The sequence below is a fragment of the Ceratotherium simum genome, chromosome 37, assembly GCF_057802395.1.
Source record: "Ceratotherium simum simum isolate JZ-2026a chromosome 37, ASM5780239v1, whole genome shotgun sequence".
Taxonomy (NCBI): Eukaryota; Metazoa; Chordata; class Mammalia; order Perissodactyla; family Rhinocerotidae; genus Ceratotherium; species Ceratotherium simum.
This window is the reverse complement of record NC_141936.1, coordinates 16,259,206-16,273,455: the sequence shown is the minus strand read 5'-3', so window position 1 is coordinate 16,273,455 and position 14,250 is coordinate 16,259,206.

Here is a 14,250-nt window from a genome sequence, read left to right as displayed (position 1 = left end):
TGAGATTTTAATTGTGACTGCTTTAGTTATCCCCACTCACAGTCTTGCATTAGAAAAGTGGCAAGTGTGCACAGGTATGAATAATTCATCACTCCATTAGCTACTCATTTCTACAATTCTTTTGGGTCTTTTTACTTAGAAAACAATGGCACAGTTTACATCTTCACACCATGAGCTTGTGACCTTTTCCCAAAGCTGGACAAAAGCTCTAGACTCCTTCAAGTCAGCACAGACTTGCTTTTACTATTTGTCCTTTGGAATAGAGACTAATTTCAGGATTGACCACAGATAGCGATCTCATTGTCAGGTGATCTAATGACTGTTTGGATGCTATTTCCACTTTTTTAATGAGACTTCAGTCTCCCATGAATAAGGAAAGGAGAAGGAGGAGGAAGAGAGGAATAGGGAGGGAAGACAGGAAGGAAGGAAGGAAGGAAGGAAGGAAGGAAGGGAGGGAGGGAGGGAGGAAGGAAGGAAGGAAGGAAGGAAGGAAGGAAGGAAGGGAGGGAGGGAGGGAGGAAGGAAGGAAGGAAGGGAGGGAGGGAAGAAGGGAGGAAAGGAAAGAAGGGATGGAGGGAGGAAGGAAGGAAAGAGAAAGTGACAAAAAAACAAAAAACCCTGCTTTGAATATGTTCTGCACCATACGTCACAGGTGGGGTGCTTATTAATCTTAAATAGGGATATCTTTAATAAAATGTTCCTTGCTTCTGGTTTATCCAGATAAAACCAGATAAAAAGCCAATACAAGAAGGACAAGCTCCAATGGGAGCTTGATGGAAAACATGAGATAAACTTTTGGCCATGGCTCCTACAAATTGCCTGGGGCTCTTGATGCTATATTTAGTCTTCTGAATTCAAGTCCACGTCACAAATACAGCAACTAAGAGGAGCCTGATAGAAGTGAGATACAGGCTGCTGAGTGTCTTTGAAGGGTGTAATTCATACAGCAACACCAGTCATTCTTGTTTTTCTGCGTCATTCCCTCTTCAGGGACAATTTTAAATCATTTGTGGATAGACAGTTCAGCCAACTGAAGGTAAAATTTTCTTAAATTAGATCCTGTACAAATAAAACAAGTGAACTTAAGAACATCTCATACTCCTTTTGGGGTATTTTTCTCTCTATTTGCTTCCTCCCTTGCACAATAGCTAAAGTTATTCATTCCAGAATGGGCTGGCTACATGATGAATATGTACTCACATCTTCAGAAAATATTTAGCAACCACTGCCATGTACCATGCCTTTATGCTAAGCTCTACGGATAAGATGAAGACCAACATGGAGCCCCTGGTCTCTAGGAACTTATAGTCTAGAGAGGAATTCAGCTAAATAGGCAAGCGGTATGAAAACTCTAAGACAGGGAAGTACTAGAGAATACAGAAGAACCAATCCTGAGTATCTCACCACTGAGGGGGGATAGACAGGGATCAGAGAAGGCCCCTGAGAGTGACATATAGGCTGAGATAAAAAGAATTTAATATCAGTCTTTTATTCAACAAATATTTATTGAGCTCCTCATCTGCAAAAGCACTGTTATAGACCCTAGGGGTACAGTAGTGAATAAAATGAAACCCCTGCCCTCTGGTAGCTTATTGAGAGAGATTGACAATAAATAAGTGATAATGTATATATAGTATCACTTTAGGTAGTGATAATTGCTAAAAGAAACTAAAGCAAAGATATAGAAATAAAATATTTCTAAAGAAACAGAAATAAAGTAATAATATAAATAAAATAAAATTTATTTTATTAAAAAATAAAGAAATAGAAAGTACTGGAAGAGTCAGGAACAGTCACTTTGAGTAGGAGAACTTCAAACATAGATGAGTAAAGTGAAAAAGCCTGACGATTGGCTATTTCCAAATGGTGCCTATAACAATCACAAAACCCTGTGGGACGCCACACTGAGCTTGTTCTGCCCATATATCTAGGGGACTTGGCTGGGTGGCTCTGCCCAACTTGGCTGGGCTCACTCACAATCAGGGGCAAAAACCAACATGGCCACAGAAGAACAGACGAAGGAGAGAGCAACCTGAAGATAGAGATGGTGGCAGGAACCAGATTCAGATAGATGATGGTAATGAATTTGAATTTGATTTAAGGTGTGATAGGAAGCTTTTGGAGGATTTTGAGAAGAGAAGGGCCATGGTGTGATTATTACTGGAAAAGATCACTCTTGTTATTACAGGATAGACTGTAGTGAAGCAAAAGTGGAAGTGACCAGCTTAGGGGACTTTAGGACATCCTGCCAATAAATTTCAAGTAGTAAACGCAGAGATAATGAAAATCGTCAGAGTTTTCAAAATATTTTGGAGATACATCTGACGGGTCGTAGAGGTGGGCTGGAGGTGGGTCACTGAGGGAGAGGGATAAGCAAGCTCTAGATGCAGATTCTGAAGGCTGGACTCACCAGTCAGCCCCACAGCAACACAGAGTGGGGTCCCTTCATTGTCCCAGACACTTGTCCAGAGAGGTGACACTGCCCCTCTCCTGCCACTCTGACAGGTGGCACCAGCAGATTCTACATAAGATGGCGTGTTCCTCACCCCTGATGGCCAGAGGGAACACTGAGTACTCATCCAAAGGGATGCCACCAGGCTCGGGGTCAGCAGACCCAAGATTAAACCCACTCTCTAGGGTTACCAGCAGTATGAGCTCAAAACTACTTCACCTGTCTGAGTCTCAACTGCCTCTTTAAAATAGAAGTAATCACTGGCAGCACCAAATGCTGCAGAGAGTGTGGGGCAACAGGAACTCTCATTCATTGCTGGTGGGTATGCAAACTGGTACAGCACTTTGATAGACAGTCTGTCATTTCTTAGAAAACTAAACATACTCATCATATGATCCAACAATCACACTCCTTCGTATTTACCCAAACATCTGTCCACACAGAAACGTTTACAAAGATATTTATAGTAGCTTTATTCACAATTGCCAAAATTTGGAAGCAACCAAGATGTCCTTCAGTAGAGGAATGGGTAGATCAACTGTAGTACATCCAGACAATGGAAAATTATTCAGTGCTAAAAAGAAATGAGCTATCAAGCCGTGAAGTCATAGAGGAACCTTAAAAGCGTATTACTAAGTGGAAGAAGCCAATTTGAAAAAGCTGCATACTGCATGATTCCACCTGTATGACATTCTGAAAAAGGCAAAACTGCAAACACAGTAAAAACATCAGTGGTTGCCAGGGGTGGGATGGGAAGAGAGATGAGTAGGCAAAGCACAGAGGATTTTAGGGCGATGAGAACACTCTGTATGATATTTTGCTGATGGATATATGTCATTATAAATTTGCCCAAACCCATAGAATGTACAACACCAAGAGTGAAGCCTAAGGTAAACTATGGACTTTGAGTGATTATGATGTGTTAATGTAGGTTCATCCTTGGTAAAAAAAAAAAAAAAAAAAGTGCCATTCTGGTGAGTGACGTTAATAATAGGGGCAGCTATGCATGTGTTGGAATAGGGAATATATGGAAAATATCTGCATCGCCCTCTCAATTTTGTTGTAAACCTAAAAATGCTCTAAAAAAATAAATTCTTAAAAAATAATAAAATAAAATGAGGGTAATAACATCCACTTCGTAGTGTTGTTATGAGGACAAAGTGGGAAAACTATATGGACAAGATCCCCGTCGGAGTGTCACCTTTACATGAAGTGAGGCAGCATTCTCCAAGAAGCATTACTTCTCTGGGTTGTTAATAAGTACTTTCTGGAAAACCATTTCTACCACTGAAATACAATTATGAAACGCTATGTTAAAGGATCTCTTTCCAATGGGAGTTTCCAGAGCCTGCAATAGGCTCAGGCGTACTGTGACTCTCCCCGGAGAAGGAGAGACTGTGCAAAATTTCTACATGTTTCTAAAGCATTTTTCAGAATGGGCCCTTATTTTCTTGATTATCTGCTGTGATGTCTTGGTTGTTTCATACCTTGGGAAGTACTGGGGTGAAAGCAGTGTATCCCAAGGCCCCCAAGTAAACACTCAGCAGAAAGAACCATTAACCCATTCTGGAGGGAAGTGGATGTGATGGGTTCAGTCTCAGCCTTCACAGCTGCTGGGAGGGGTGGGTCAGACGAGTGGACTTTGAGGCCAAGTCCAAGAAGTCAAACCAGGGAAGGTGCTGGAGTCATGTGGAACTGGGAGGGGAATGCAAGCAGGGAGCCTGAGGTCAGAAGTCAGATGTCGGAGGTGGAAAACTCCAACTCTACAAGCCCCGAAGCTAGGGGACAATGAAGAGAAAAGAGAGACTGGAGTGAGAGTTGAACACAGGCCAACAGAGAGGGAGAAAGTCCAGCCTTGGCTCATGGCAAATTTTGTGACTATTGAACTGTGGCCCTGTGTCCCTCCCGCAATCTGTGGCTTGGCTTGTTCTGTTTGGGTCAGGGGCAGGGCATTTCAGAGGCAAGGACTGTTTAGATAATTGGGATGTTTGCATGGATTTGCCAATGGAACAGAAATGGGTCACTTTGTACCATGGCAGGAGTACCTCTTCTGGAGCAGTGAACATGTAGAGGCTCCTTGGAGATGGCTGTGGTGGGGAGGGGCTCCAAGCAGCAGTGTGCAGAGAGGAGCCAGTGATGGGCCCCAAGGGTGAATGGCTGGTTTCTCAGGGTTGCACTGGCTTAGCTCAAACCCACCACGATTTCTCTTGTTCTAGGGCACAAGTTCACAGAGAAGGCGTGTGCAGGACCCTGGGTATCTCCAAGAACATCCAGAAATTCGAAGCACTTGGAAGACACAACCATGTTCCTCTCTCGCCCTCCTCCTCATGTTCAAACTTCCATTCTTCCATTTTGAGCACATTCTTGGCCAATCTAATATGGAGAAGTCCATTTTATAAAACACCATGAGACAGGAATTTGGCCTTTTACTCAGCTGTTTCTTTGGCAAAGTTCCTCAATGCATACATCATCTACCCATTCATCAGTGTCCAAAGTCAATTTATTTTCTGACTGTGGCGTGGATGTCTCAGAAAAATGTCTGACTGTCACCACAACAGCTCAATTCCAGTCATTCAAGTGCTCATAACTGAGTTTAGCTGACATATATTGAGTACTTTCTAATTGTCAGGCATTGAACCAAGCCTTCACAGGCTTTACTTCATTTAATTCCCACAAAACCTTAAAAGAAAAAGGAAATTTTTGTGTGTGTGTGAGGAAGATCAGCCCTGAGCTAACATCCATGCTAATCCTCCTCTTTTTGCTGAGGAAGACTGGCTCTGAGCTAACATCTATTGCCAATCCTCTCCTTTTTTTCCCCCCAAACCCCAGTAGATAGTTGTATGTCATAGTTGCACATCCTTCTAGTTGCTGTATGTGGGACGCGGCCTCAGCATGGCCGGAGAAGCGGTGTGTCTGTGCACGCCCGGGATCCAAACCGGGGCCGCCAGGGAGCAAGCGGAGCGCGCGCACTTAACCAATAAGCCACGGGGCCGGCCCCAAAAGGGAACTTTTTTTCTCCAGTTTTACTTGTAAGAGAAATTGAAAAGATGGGCAAAACCCAAGGTGCCACAGAGAATAAGTGGCAGGGCTGAGATTCAAACCCAGGTCTAACTCCACAGGCTTAACTATGACATTGAATAAGAAATTCTACTCTAACTCCAGCACTGAACTGGGAATCTGGAGGTGTGGGTTCCAGTTCCAACTCTGCAATTTGCTATCCAATGAGAAATTCACTCACTAAAAATAAATTTATTTTAAATTTATTTTAAATTTTCTCATTTATCATCAAGGCATGGGATTATGAGATGATCATACTTACAGCCCTTTCAACTCTAAGAGTCTCTATAGTCCTTCTGCTTATTTTTTCTAAATTTAATACACAGATAAAAGGGTACTCATTGCATTTTTCATTCTGAAAATATTTGCAATTAAAGTTTTGGGATTTTTTTTCCCCATTCAGTCTTTTGAAGCAGTCTTGATCATTTCTCTGGAATCTTTTTGTTCTTTGTTTAACATGCCCCAGTTATCTCCCTTCTCCAAAGCATTCTAATTTCCTTGTGCATAATTCGTACTCTACCATGCGGGGCACAGGATATCATCCGGGTAGTAGGATGATTCTGAGCACCTGCCTCCCTGAAAGGTGCCTTCGTCTACCCTCTCTATCATCTACTCCGGCTATAACATAGCCAGGGGGTGGTCCCGTGATCACGTCAAATTGTAACAGCTAGGTCTTAGGTTAGCATAAGGGAAGCCATCTTAGGGAAAGGAAGCACTATTATAACTGTGATCCTGACTCACCAGTCTCTGAGAATGCACTCTAGCCTGCACGTAGCCTAGATGATTAAGCACCTCTCACTTTTGTAAAATAGGTGATCTGCTAGTTCTATGACTCTTGCTCATGTATATCTCCCAGCTGTGATAAGGATAACTTTGTTCTCTGAGTTCCCCAGGAACATGATGACCTCCATCACAAATGACAGAAGAAAGAGATAATGAGGCGCCTTGAAGTTCCTCACACTGGATGATAGACATCCCAAAACCCCCTTGTTCCCTGCCCATTTCCACTATATAACTGCCTCAAGATTCTGTATGACTTTAAGATGGTTCTTTAGGACACTAGTCTACCATCTTCCGATTGTGCTAGCCGATCGTATAAATTTTCCTTCCTCAACCACTGACTTGTTTGCGATTGATTGGTGCTGGATTGCAGCAGGCAGAACGGGCTCTCTTTTGCTTGGTTACAAAAGCCATTCAGATTTAAGCTCACGGGCCTTCAGGACACAAGACGCTGGGAATGATCTGAAATCAAATCTCGCTGTGCTTTGGGCAACAGTGGGAGCCACAGTTCTAGGGTAGCGGGAGCTGCGGCAGCTTCCTATCCACACTGTTTCTGCAGAGTCATTCGGCTGCCATCCTGCCGATGGGCTCTCTGGAGCTGTCTGGGGTCGTGTCCCTCCCCAGTCTGTTTTTCTTGACTCCCCATCTTTAGGACGTGCTCTCTGAGGGCCTTCCAATCGTTTTCTCCCCCTCTCCTTTTCTTTACTTTTCCTTTCTGTTCTGTTCCATTCCTTTCCATTCCCTTCTCTCTCTTTCTTTCTATTTGGAACTAATCTTTTGAAATTGCTTTCAAATTCAGTTTATAAATCACACAAGAAAACTGGTCTCATTAAATTGACATGCCATAGTTTTATCCAAATGGTTTGCACCTAAGATGATTGTCCACCATATTTATCAGACTTCACTTCCAAAGATTTCCAAATATCAAATTACCAAATCAGTGATTCAGAATCAGAAGATTTGGGAAGAATTCCTATTTCTGCCTCTTAACACCTGTGTGACCGTGCTCAAGTCAATCACTTTCTGTGTCTCTATTTCCTTAGCTGTAAAAAGGGAACAACCAACACTTATGGGACAGGTTAGCAAGCCAGGGCTCCTAGCATAGCAGTTGTCACATTGTAGAAATTCATTAATCATTTGGTCATTAACTGACTAAAAGTGTGGCATCCCTGAGGTGAATTCCAGACGTGGAATTCCAACATGGGTGTAAGCAGCAGCAGCAGGACCAGACCAAGCATAGATCTTTCCAATGTGAGGCCAATGTTCATTCGGATCTTACGCCTCTGGAATTTCAGCTTTAAAAACAGTCATAAACTAGAGGTGCACAAAGTGGCCACTGAGCCCGGCTCTGCTCAGCCCGTCACATGGGCTGGCATCATTCTTTCTCCTGCTTCGGCCACACCAGCCGGCAGGCAAGTGAGGAAACAATGCTCTTGTGGTTGTTTCTTTGGGACCAGTGTTGGCCTGAAATTGAGCCCCGTGTGGACCTCTCCCATCCCAAAGTAGTTGCTCTATTACAAGCTCATTGATTCTCGTCAAGTAGCATAATTCGCCCCAGGTTCTTTCTCTATTCCAGTGAGGTATTGCTAAATAAGGGATGTATGAATGGGTGAATGGATGAATGGACAAAGGAATGAATGAGTGAACAATCTTCCCATCTTCCCTGGATCTTAAACCCCGAACATTTGAACAATATCTGTCCCTGACCCCTTACTTTGTGTCAACCACGATGCGGCCCTGACTCTGATTAACTCCTATTTCTTTGTGTGTGAGGTGTCTGGCCCGAACACCATCTCATCTAATGGAATCGTGAAATGAACTCTTTGAAGCTGTTTCAAGAACTCCATTTTCCATGGCACTGTAAATACCCTTAATGGGGGAAAGAGGTGGATACAGCAAAATAATAGCCAGAGTTATTGTGCCTCCACATGATTTCTAGAGTTTTTGTTTGCTATCAAGTTAGGAGAGAGAGAGAGAAGGAAGAAAAAAAAGGCTAAACCAAATATAAACCAAGCTAGCCTTCTCCAGAAAGGCACATGTTTTTAAACGTGAGTAAAAATATTATTAAGATAATATGACAATATGTGTTTTTTTGTTTGTTTCTTTCTTTGTTTTTAAGAAAAGGGAACCAAGAAATCAGAGATTCAAGTCAAGTCAACATAACAACAAGTACTAATGGGGAAACTACTGTGGATTCATTCCACTACTGTGGGTTCAATTCTACTGTGGATTCATACTGTGAATTGTTCATCCGGGTAATAAAAATCTGCCCCTACAAGATGCCAGACTGTGAGCTCTGCATACAGAGAGCCTGATCCTTGCCTCCCCAGGCCCCTCACAGCTCAGGGAGCGGATTTGCTACATAACCCAGCCACAGCAGCTACTGAAGAGCTGTGTTGGCAGAAAGCAGAGGAGGAGGCATTCCTGGAGGATAACCCTTGAGTCCTAAAGATGAGAAAGTATCCTCTGGCACATGATGGAAAGTGGAAATTTGGGGAACCTACTGCATGCCAGGCTCTCTTCTAAGCAGTGTTCTAGGGTCCTGGGAAAATGGGTCCCTGCCCTTTCAAAGCATACATTCTAGTGAGGGAGAAGGGGGGAGAAAAAATGCATAACTACATGCACACACAGATAAATAAATAGGTAAACAACTGAATAAACCAATAGGATAATTTCAAATAATCTAAGTGTTATAAAGAAAATAAAACAGCGTTATGGCAATGCGAGTGATGGGTGTGGGAGAGATAAGTGGCTGCTTAATTGGAGTGATCAACAAAGGGCTCTCTGAGGAGGTGACATATAAATCGTATGTTCTGAACATACAAAATTGCAGAAGAAAGCAAGAGTGTATTACATGTTGGGGGTACAGTTGAATGCAGGGTGCTGTGATCCACGAGGCTGGAGAGACCATGGCAAGACCTGGTTCCACACCAAGGAGCTTGGACGTTATCTTACAGGCACCGAGGCACCACGGCAGGATTTAAAGTAACAGAGAGTATAGATCTGCTCTGTGTCTTAGCTGTGCTTTGCTCAGTCACAAAGAAATCACTGGCGTAGGGCCTGGGTTGGAGAAGTTCTCTCAAATTCTTCATTGGAAAGACCAAAACAATCCACATTGTCTCTTTCCCTGAAAAGGGCAACCGATGTAAACTATAGCTGATGCTTTTCAACAAAATAAAAATGCAACCCTGATGATATTCCTGACTTCCATGAAGTCCCATGTAATGAGATACATGTAACATGCCTTACAGTGTCTAGTTTCAGAAAGACCTATCAATCAATTAAAGAGCATAAGAATCCCACTCACCCCCACCACACTCTGCAGAATGTGCAGGAAGGTGTCCTGCAGGCTGCCAGGAAAAGGAGAAGCTTCCTTAAGAAAGGAGAAAACAGAGTCTGAGCTAGAATGTTCTAGAATGTCCCCAAGTAGACTGTGTCACCCTGGGTGTCACCTCCGTGCTACAAGGGTCTTAAAAGCCAGAGCACAGCTATTAGGAGCTGTCAGCGTCCGTTCCTTAAGTCATTCCTGTTTGAAGCAGAATATCATCAAATTTTAAAACGTGCAGTTTATCCAACACCTGCGTTGAGCAGCCGGGAGTGAGAAAATGTCTGTGAGCCGTGACAGTCTGCAAAGGCTTCCAAAGATGGGCAAAATTCGTAATCACAGACCTGGGGGCATTTCTCCATGGCCCTCATTATCTACCACTTTATTGGTGGTAAGATATCCTCTTACGCGAATTGCTTAATAGTTACATAACCATTCTTCTATCCTGGGCATCTGGAATGTTTCCAAACTTCTGAACTGTTATAAAACTGCTGCAAAGACCAGGATTTTCCCATAGATTTTCCATGTTTGGGATTATTCCTTAGGTAACATCAGGAGTAGGCAAACTTTTTGTGGAAAGGGCCAGATAGGAAAATTTTAGGCTTTGTGGATGGTGCAGTCTGTCTCCTCTTCCTCCCCTTCCTCCTCCCCTGCTCCTCTCTCTGGTCCACTCCCTTCTCCTCCCACTCCTCCCCCCCTCCTCCCCCTGTTCCTCCTCATTCTTCTCCTTCTTCTTTTAACAACCCTTTAAAACTGTCCAGACCACTCTTACCTTGCTGGTCTTACAAAAACAGGCCGCAGGTTGGATTTGGCCCATGGACCTGTTTACCAAGCCCCCTGCATTTGATTCTCAGACTTCCCGGGTCAAAGGATCAGATCATTATAATGTTATTTATGCATACCAACAAATTCTTCTTCAGCCATGTATGCTGTTTACCTGTGTCATCCAACCTTCGGCATTATTTTTAGTTTTCACTTTTTGCTAAATATAATTTGAATTTTTGCTAAAGACAAAGAAATTTTGCTAGGAGTTTTTATTCACTTCTTTAAACATGTCAATCTTAATAAAACCTTTAAGAGTTTAGAAACAAAGCCCATGGCCCCAGAGACAGAAGATGCCTCATTATGCCTTTTTTTTTTTTTTAAAGATTTTATTTATTTTATTTTTTCCCCCCAAAGCCCCAGTAGATAGTTGTATGTCATAGCTGCACATCCTTCTAGTTGCTGTATGTGGGACTCGGCCTCAGGATGGCCGGAGAAGTGGTGCCTCGATGCGCACCCGGGATCCGAACCCGGGCCACCAGCATTGCAGCACGCGCACTTAACCACCAAGCCACAGGGCCGGCCCTCATTATGCCTTTTTTTTTTTCCTTTTTTACCGTCCTATAGAGGGATAATCTATTATATAAGGTGGCCATGTCACATCAGACCCTCAGCACACTGAAGGTATTATGTTCCAGGGAACACAACTGGCCTGTGGCCTTTCAAATCCATGTGAAAATAAGCTTTATCATTTGGAGATTATCCTGGATAAGTCAAAAGAAGAGATTATTTTAAACCTAGAAGTTGTCTATGATTAAAGTTCTTATTTTGTCAGATTTGCCCTCTGGGCCTCAGGGTGATGTTAGCCTCACACTTGCTTTGGTGAAGCAAGAAATTCATCCAGGCCAGTTGCATGCCTGCAGCTGCATCACAGCTGCCAGCAGGAGTCAGGAAAGAAGAACGAGGGAAGGGAGTAGGAAGATCCCCAGGGAACACACCTCAACCTATTTGCCACAAAGAAATCCTCTTCCCTGATAGAATATGTAAGAAATGGCATTTAAGTGCAATTTCTGTAATCGACTCAAAAAACGCTGACCCAATTGCAGTCCCTTGTTTTTTTGTTTTAGCTCCATGAAGCTATTTTAGGCAACACAAACCCTCTTCCCAACAACACAGCTAGGATAGCGCTTCTGCTGTTTATCAGGTGGATCCAGAAGAGAAACCACCAACAGCAGCCAGCATTTGTCAAGCACTTGCTAGGTTTCAGACCCTGCCCTGAGCACAGATGAGGAAACTGAGGCATGCAGAAGTTACCTGCCCAAAGTCACAGAGCTGGCAAATAGCAGCATCAGGATATAAACTCTGAAATTCCAGGTCCAAAACCCACCTTATTAACCAACTCAGCGATTCTAGGTGCTAATTTCAAGAGTTTATAAAATGGAATTTGTAAAGAGATCCCCCTGGTCTCAGAAGACTGAGACAGCCGGCAAGGTGGAGTAAGGCCCACCTCTCCCCTCACTTCCGTGCGGGTCTTTCCTGCTCCCCAGAGGGACCATCCTAGCAAGGCTGATGGACGAACTGCCCTGGGCAGAGTTAGAACCCCAAATCTGTAAAATTGCCAGTTACATACATTGACACTTTGTTTATTTCATCCCCTTCCCTTGGGAACATGGAGATACCTTTTGTGTCGGAAGAAACAAACCGAGAGTCTTTACTCCAGCCATGTCAATTCTGGCTCTAACCGCATTATCCCAGTAAAGTGGAAAGACCCAATCTTCTCACAGAATCCACTGCACTCTGCCCTCAAACACCTTCCCATACTCTCCTCTTCCTGGTCTCCATGATTACATATTTTCACATACCATACTACTGAACGATTACTGAACCATAAAACTGTTATTGTCACAGTTATAGTTTATTGTGGTGAAAGGGTACAGAATAGAATCAGCAAAGGGAAAAGGTGCATGGGGCAAAATCCAGGAGAAACCAGGTGCAAGCTTCTATGTGTCCCCTCTCAGTGATGTCATGCGGGATGCACTTAATTCTGCCAGCAATACCAGGCAAGCTCACTGAGCCTTAGTGTCCAGAGGTTTTATTGGGGGTCATGTAGGTATGCAGGGCCCATGTGGCCAATCTCAGCTACTCAAACTCCGGCCTCCAGCACAGAGCAAGAACGGGTGTTCACCATAAATCACATTGTGAGGATAAACTTATCTGGTTGTATTGGTATAGCACAGCCCAAGCCATGCAAAATGCTCTTATCAGGTAGAATATTCCAAGGGCTCAGAGGTTATCTCCCAAGAGCCAGCCAGTTCTGGAGGCAGGTATTTCTTTAGAATGTGCAGGTTTTGAGCAACCCAGACCTGCTGAGTTAACCCTTTCCTGTACAGGCTGTGATCAGAGAAAAAGATATATCTCCTCAAATGACTCTCTCCACAATATTAAGCAATAAAAAGGGACAATGGGACCCTGAATCCATAGTCAACTGTGTCCAGGGAGATGTAGTGGGTGGGAATCCCATGGCTAAGGTTTCAACCTTCTTCCTTCCACCTGAAGTTGGAAAGTGGGACATATTTATTTAAGTAACAAACATTAAGTAGCTCTCTGGATAGTACTATGAAACTCACAGCCTCTGCCCTGAAGAAGGTCATAGTCTTGAGACAGAGGCATCCCGTTGTCAGTGTATGGTCACTTACCAATGAGCCACAATGTTCTCTGCTCCTGTAGCACCCAATGTAATCCATTCATAGTGGCGAAGTGGGTAATGGGGACAGTTTCACAGGAGCTGACACCTGAACTGGAGCCTGGATGGTGACCAAGAATTGCCAGGTCAACAGTGAGCAGGGCACTCTCAAGGCAGGAAAGAAAACTTAGGATATCTCAGGCCAGGGCTTAGCACATGCATTAGAGACAGGAGAGCTAAGTGCATTGGGGCTTCTGGACTGTCACATTAATCAAGTTACTTTTCTAAGTCCCCTCTATAAATTCAAGTTAGTAAGGCTAGTGGTTATTAGGTAGTTTCCTAACCTTTTTGGCAGGAAAGTGCCAAAGTTTGGCAGAGTTTCCTAACCTTTTTCCATCATGGCACTTGTAAAAAATAATCCAATTTGGCTCTCAGATCTCCTTTACAATTGTTGTTCTTGTTTTACTACTTTTCTAAGTTCTTGTTTTACCACTTTTCCATCTATAAACAGGAGCATGAGATGAGAAAATCAATAAATGGAGAATCTCTTTTTTTTTAATTTTTTGTTTATTGCAGTAACATTGGTTTATAACATTGCAAAAATTTCAGGTGTACATCATTGTACTTCTATTTCTGCATGGACTACATCATGTTCACCACCAAAATACTAATTACAACCCATCACCACACACATGTACCGAATTATCCCTTTCACCCTCCTCCCTCCCCCCTTCCCCTCTGGTAACCACCAATCCAATCTCTGTCCCTATGTGTTTGTTTATTGTTGTTGTTATCTACTACTTAATGAAGGAAATCATACGGTATTTGGCCTTCTCCCTCTGACTTATTTCACTTTGCATTATACCCTCAATGTCCATCCATGTTGTCACAAATGGCTGAGAATCTTTACATTTACAATATGCAATAGCATTTTCTCTTTCACTGCTGTCTGTCCTTCCTTACCTGCTCATCTGTTCCAAATTTTAAAAAAATTATTTTCAATAGAAACTGTCTTTCTTGTCCTTTATGAGTAATATCTTAGCGAGGTCTGGTGTGAAATGTAATCTGTAGTTAAACATTCTCGTGGCAAATACCACCTTCTGCTGCAGTAAGCTTCTGTAAAAGGTGGTTTTCCATTTCTGTTTACAAATATGCCTTTATAGCTTTGCTTTCCTATCACTTGCATTTGTA